We start from the raw sequence: 6,615 nt of genomic DNA on the forward strand, positions 1-6,615 counted from the left end.
CTCTCCCTCTGCCTGCTGCTCCCCGTGCTTGTGCTCATGCTCTCAAATAAATAAATAAAATCTTAAAAGTAAAAATAAAATAGAAATATAATGTTCCTTCTATCTACCCTTTCATCCCATTTCCTGATGTTAAAAATTCAGTTTGTACCCTGCCAGATCCCTTCCTTTGCAAACAAAATCACACATCAGTGTATTTAGACTTATAGTTATATCTAGATATGAACTTACTGAAGTCCTTTTTTTTTTAAGATTTTATTTTTAAGTAATCTCTGCAGCCAACGTGGGGCTCAAGCTCACAACCCTGAGATCAAGAGTCACGTGCACTACCAGGAGTGAGCAAGTCAGGCATCCCTAAACATACAGAATTCTTAAAATATGAGTCATACTTGAACATAACTTCCTTTTTCATTCTACAACATACCAGGAGTATCTATGATATGTTAAGTAAGAAAATAAGATTATAAAACAACATGTTTAGAGTGACCCTGCTTTGTAAACTCTGTGTGTGTGTGTATGTGTGTGTTTGTGTTTGTGTGCGTGCGTGTGCAGGCACATGTGTGCATATATTTATAGGCCAAGAGAAAAGTCTGGGTATGTAGATTTCTTGGTTGAGAGAGTACAGGTGACTTCTGGTTTTTTGCTACTTCTTTTTTTTTTTTTTAAGTTTTTTGCTACTTTTTATACTGTTCAAGTTTTTAAAAGATTTACTTATTTATTTCAGAGAGAAAGAGAGAGAGCACAAGTGGGAGGGGTAGAGGGAGAGAGAGAATCTCAAGCTGATCCCAAGCTGAGCACCCAGCCCACTGTGAGATCAGGACCTGAGCTGAAACCACGAGTAGGACGCTAACCCACTGCGCCCCACCCCAGGCACCCCTCAAGTGTTTAAGTTTTAAAATGAGGAGTTTGGGGACGCCTGGGTGGCTCAGTTGGTTAAGCAGCTGCCTTTGGCTCAGGTCATGATCCCAGCGTCCTGGGATAGAGTCCCACATCGGGCTCCTTGCTCAGCAGGGAGCCTGCTTCTGCCTCTGCCTGCCATTCTGTCTGCCTGTGCTCGCTCTCCCTCTCTCTCTGATAAATAAATAAAATCTTAAAAAAAAAAATAAAATGAGGAGTTTGCATTACTTTTTTTTTTCCTGAAATATTTTATTTTTAAGTAATCTCTACACCCAATGTGGGGCTCAGCTCATAACCCAGAGTTCAAGAGTTGCACACCCCACTGACTGAGCCTTTTTTTTCCCCCTAAGTTAATTGGTCTGTTACTTTAAGGTGTTACTTTTCTATGTTACTTTTACAACCAAGATAAAATCTGTTTTTGTTACAATGAGAAAGAATTAGTGTTACTGGAAAACTTATGAGACAGCATTTGGCTGAGGTTGTACTGCTAAATGGTGGCTTATTGCTCTGAGGAACTTCTGTCCTCTCAGTCTGCCAATTAGTGTTAATATTCCCTATCTTTGTAAGTCAAAATATAGCTATAATATTATTATAATTATTACATAATATTTAAGTGTGTGTATAATATAATATGCATAAGCTACATATATTTAAAGTGAATTATGGCCACATTTAGGATCCTTTTTTCTGGATGAGATGAGGCTTATAACCTTTTGTGGTTTTATTGAGTTGGATAGTTATTTCTAATAAACCCAGTAATAACAGGACAAACTGAAGCTGCAGCAAGGGGAAGAAATTAAAAGCCACAGTCATTTTGTTGCCATTTTTGTTCCTATTGTTGGTGGGGAGATTGACTTCCTTTTTGCAACCGGAGAAATGAGTTATAAATGAACCTTCCAAGGTGAACAGAGGGAGAACATTCTGTATACTCTTTGTCCGTTTTTGTGAGGCTGCCTGGCCACAAGAAAGGGGGACTGCGGGTGTGTCCTGTCCATCCTGGTTAAGCTGGGGGGTTTGCTCAGGCACTTCTGCAGCAGACACTCTTCTGAGGCAGATGCTCACCTTTCACCTTTATTTTCCCTACAAAACCTGTTCTCAGAAATGTGATCATAAAGGGTGACTTCAGCCCAGGGTGTTTGGATCTGAATAGGGACCAACTTTAGGGCCAGCCTGGGGTCTCCAGACGTTGATTGTCATCTGAAAGGGAAGCTCCAAGGGAACACACCCCTGTCCCTACACAGTGTCGTGAATTTGTGGCAGTAGTGAAGGGTTTTACTCCCTAAAATCCTAGCCCTGGGCTGTGCATATTCCTTTATGCCTTTGTGGGGGTCTCTCCCCGCATGTAACATCTTTGGCCTTGCGTTTTGCGACTCTCTTTCTTTTTCTCTCATTTCCTTCTGTTTCTCATTATCTTTCTCTCTTAATTGGCCATATGTTAGAAAAATGTTACTTACTGACTTCATCAAATAATGACATTTTCCATGTATTTTATGTTAGGAGTGAAACACAGTTGTCACTTATTTAGAAGTTTGAGATCAATTATACTTTATATTTTTCTAAGTATTCATCACTAATATTACTGACTGTCATGGTTTTATACATTTATTGGTTTACTTCTCTCAATATGACGCAGACTCCCTGAGGGCTAGGGATTGGTCTTGTTCTGTGCTATATCCCAAGTGGGTCCGCTCTCCAGGTGACTCAGATGTCCTTCATGTACCTTGTCCCAGTCCCAGTGGTTTCCCTTTCACCTGAAAGCAACCACATCTTCACTTTTATGGTAATAATTTTCTTGTTTTCCATCTAGTCTGTAACCCAAGACATCTCTAAACCCTATAATATAACTTGCTTTGTGAAGAGTACACATCTTTTTTTTTTTTTTTTAAGCTTTTATTTATTTATTTATTTGACAGACAGAGATCATAAGGAGGCAGAAAGGCAGGCAGAGAGAGAGAGAGAGCACACGTAGGCAGAGAGGCAGGCAGAGAGAGGGAGGAAGCAGGCTCCCTGCCAAGCAGAGAGCCCGATCTGAGGCTTGATCCCAGGACCCTAGGATCGTGACCTGGACCAAAGGCAGAGGCTTTAACCTACTGAGCCATCCAGGTGCCCCAAGAGTATACATCTTTTTAAGTTTCCTCCTATTCTCCAAGCACCCCTCCATTCTACCTTTGCCCACCGCCTACCTTTTTCTTTACAATTTAGTTCTGGAAGAAACTGGGTTGTTTGATTTGTCTTGTAGGTTTTCTCACATCTGGATTTTGCAGATCACGTTTCTATGTAATTTACCCAGTTCTTCTGTATTTTCTAACTGGTAATGGAATTATGTACTTGATCAGATTCAGGTATAATTTGGGGTCCAGCTTCTTTGTAGGTGGCAGGTAGGAGACATGTAATAGTTGATTATCTCTCTGTGTGATGCAGGCAGCCATAATCCATTATAAAGTTCAAAATGCTGATATTCAACTTTAATTATTACTTCTTTATTTAGTTGGCAAAATACTTCCTTAATGAAAAACTTCTCCTTGACTTATTAGCTTACACTGTATAGGAAAGGTAGCATAAATGCTTGATGAAAATACATATTTAGGGGTGCCTGGATGGCTCAGTGGGTTAAAGCCTCTGCCTTTGGCTCAGGTCATGGTCTCAGGGTCCTGGGATCTCTGCTCAGCAGGGAGCCTGCTTCTCCCCCCATCCCCCTGCCTGCCTCTCTGCCTACTTGGGATCTCTCTCTGTCAAATAAATAAATAATATCTTTTTTTAAAAAAAGAAAATACATATTTAGAAAGACAAAATATGCAAAAGAAATATAAAAAAAAAAGAGAAATTAGTAACCATAGACCTATTAAAATGTATACTGCAGTAGGAAGAATAATTAACCTAGGGGGAAGAAATTAGACAGAAGAAAAAATAGTGAGCACAGATAATGATAATTTAAGTAGGGGCACCTGAGTGGCTCAGTGGGTTAAGCATCCAACTCTTGGTTTCAGCTCAGGTTGTGATCTGAGAGTCCTGGGATCAAGGCCCATGTTGGGCTCTGCATTCAACATGGAGTCTGCTTGAGATTCTCTCTCTTTCCTACTCTGTCTGTCTGTCTCTCTCTCTCAAATAAAAAAAAATCTTTAAAAATTATAATTTAAGTAGGTTAATATAATTAACTACCATAAAATAATTTGAGGTTTAAAAAACAATATGGGAGTGCTTAACAGGTAATTAAAACATACTTAACTTTGTGTCTTATTTAGGAGAAAGAAAAAATATCAAATAACATAAGACTTTGTAGGAAAAATGGAGAGCTAAATATGTATGTTGAAAAATAGAAATATAGTGCATAGCTTCAAAATCAACCTAGGAGGAAAAAGAATATAGAAGACTGTCAGTCCCAAAGAAGAGAGGAAAAAAAGGAAAAGGGTCATAGAGAGAAGACCCAAATTAGATGGTAGAATAAATCCAAATACACCAGGATCACTCTTTGAGTTCATTGATTAGAATTATTTGCTAAAATGGCATCCCATGTGGTTAATAAGCAAGCAAGCAAGTAAACAAAACTGTATATCGTTCAAGAAACACACTTAAAGGGTCCCTGGCTGGCTCAGACATTAGAGCATGTGACATGCAACTCTTGATCTCAGGGTTGTGAGTTTGAGCCCCACATTGGGTGTAGAGATTGCTAAATATGTATATACCTACCTACCTACATACATAGATAAGAAACACACTTAAAACTATCCAGAAATTTGAAAATAAAAGAGAGGGAAAATGTAATGATTAAATACAAATGAAAAATAAAAACATGCAGAAGAATAATAGTATTTAATGGAATTAATAGAAAACAAAGGGGATTTAAGATAAAAAAACATCATTTGGGGTAACAAGTAAAACTCTTTGATAAAAAAAGAATAATTTACCAGAAGATAGATCAATCAAGAACCATAGAAGTATGTTCAACCAAATCATAATCAAGGGGAGAGATCTTAACACCCCTTTAACAGATCAAGCTGGTCAAAAGAAATAAAATTAATAAACTTGATTGAATTGATATATAACAAAGGAATGAGGGCCCCCCCCCGGTGGATCACAAGATATTGATCCCCAAAAGCCATACAGAGGTCAGGGCAGGAGTTGGCTTATTAAAGTCTGTTCATTGTGGCAGACCAAATGAACACAAATCACGGGAGGATGTCGGGGAAATGGCACTTTCAGGTATTTCTGGTGGGAGCTGAAATGTTACAGTCATTTTGGAGAGCTATTTATCAAATGGAGGCATTATCAAAATCAATAAGCATATGCAGCAATTCCATTTGTCAGGCATATACCACAGACAAAGTCTTGTGTATGTGCATAAGTAGATATGTAGCAGAACACTTCCTTGCAGCATTTTTTTGACACTGGGAAAAACTCGAAGTAACTAGAATGTGTATCAACAGGAAAATGAGTTTGTGAAGATAGTTAAGTGCTCTAGAGTTACCATATTCACCATATTAACATGAGATACATTACAAGTATATATTATGAAAAGGAAAAAGGGAGGTTTGCAGAATAATAAGGGTATGACAACATTTATAACTTAAGACATGCCTATATGACAACGGTATATGTGTATTTCTTTTTTTTTTTTTAAGTAAGCTCTATGCCCAGTGTGGGGCTTAAACCCATGACCCCAAGATAAAGAGAAACACGCTCTACCAACTGAACCAGCCAGGGACCCCAAACAATGGTATATAATTATGTGTATATATATTATATAACATTATTATATTAGATATTATATATTTTATATATCTTTATTTATTTTGTATGTAAAATACATATATATTTTTTTTAAAGATTTTATTTATTTATTTGACACAGAGAGAGAGAGATCACAAGAAGGCAGAGAGGCAGGCAGAGAGAGAGGAGGAAGCAGGCTCCCCACTGAGCAGAGAACCTGATGCAGGGCTCAATCCCAAGGCCCTGAGATCGTGACCTGAGCTAAAGGCAGAGGCTTAACCCACTGAGCCACCCAGGAGCCCCTCTAAATATATATTTATATGTAAATTTAAATATACACATATATAAGTTTATATATAAGTATATATTTATATGTAATATATAATTATATGTATATATAACCATACATATAATTATGCATATACATAATTATACACATATAATTATATACAATATGTAATTATATATATATAATATATGATTATATAAATATATACATACAAATATATATTTATATATACATACATATATATAAAATAACATAATACATAATTTATATATTATTTATGGATACACAGTAGTATGATAAAAATATGAAAAAATGCAGGGGAATGATACACACCAACATTTATGGAATGGTGATCCAAGAAAGAGGGAAAGAGGCTTCCAATATTTAAAAATAAATAAATCTACAGAGTGATTGGTGACAATATCATATTCTATAAATATGCATATAGAATGTGAGTAGGCTTACTTAAGTTGATACAAGTCTGAGAAGAAGGTCTGTAGTCACTAGAATGGTACACATAGCTTTCTGCTGTCTGTTTTCAGAATTGCTGCAGTTATATCACCAAAGCAATAATCTGTAATCCTTGGGAAATGTGACAGATGGGAACCACGTGTTGGTTTTAGCTGAGCTGTCCTTCATTTTATTTATGGTTTATAAATACACTCAACTTAAGTCAGGTTCATATAAATCAGGTAGAAGCAACCAGTCAATAGCTATACCTTTAT

This window comes from Mustela nivalis, assembly GCF_964662115.1.
Source record: "Mustela nivalis genome assembly, chromosome: 3".
In the NCBI taxonomy this organism is placed as follows: domain Eukaryota; kingdom Metazoa; phylum Chordata; class Mammalia; order Carnivora; family Mustelidae; genus Mustela; species Mustela nivalis.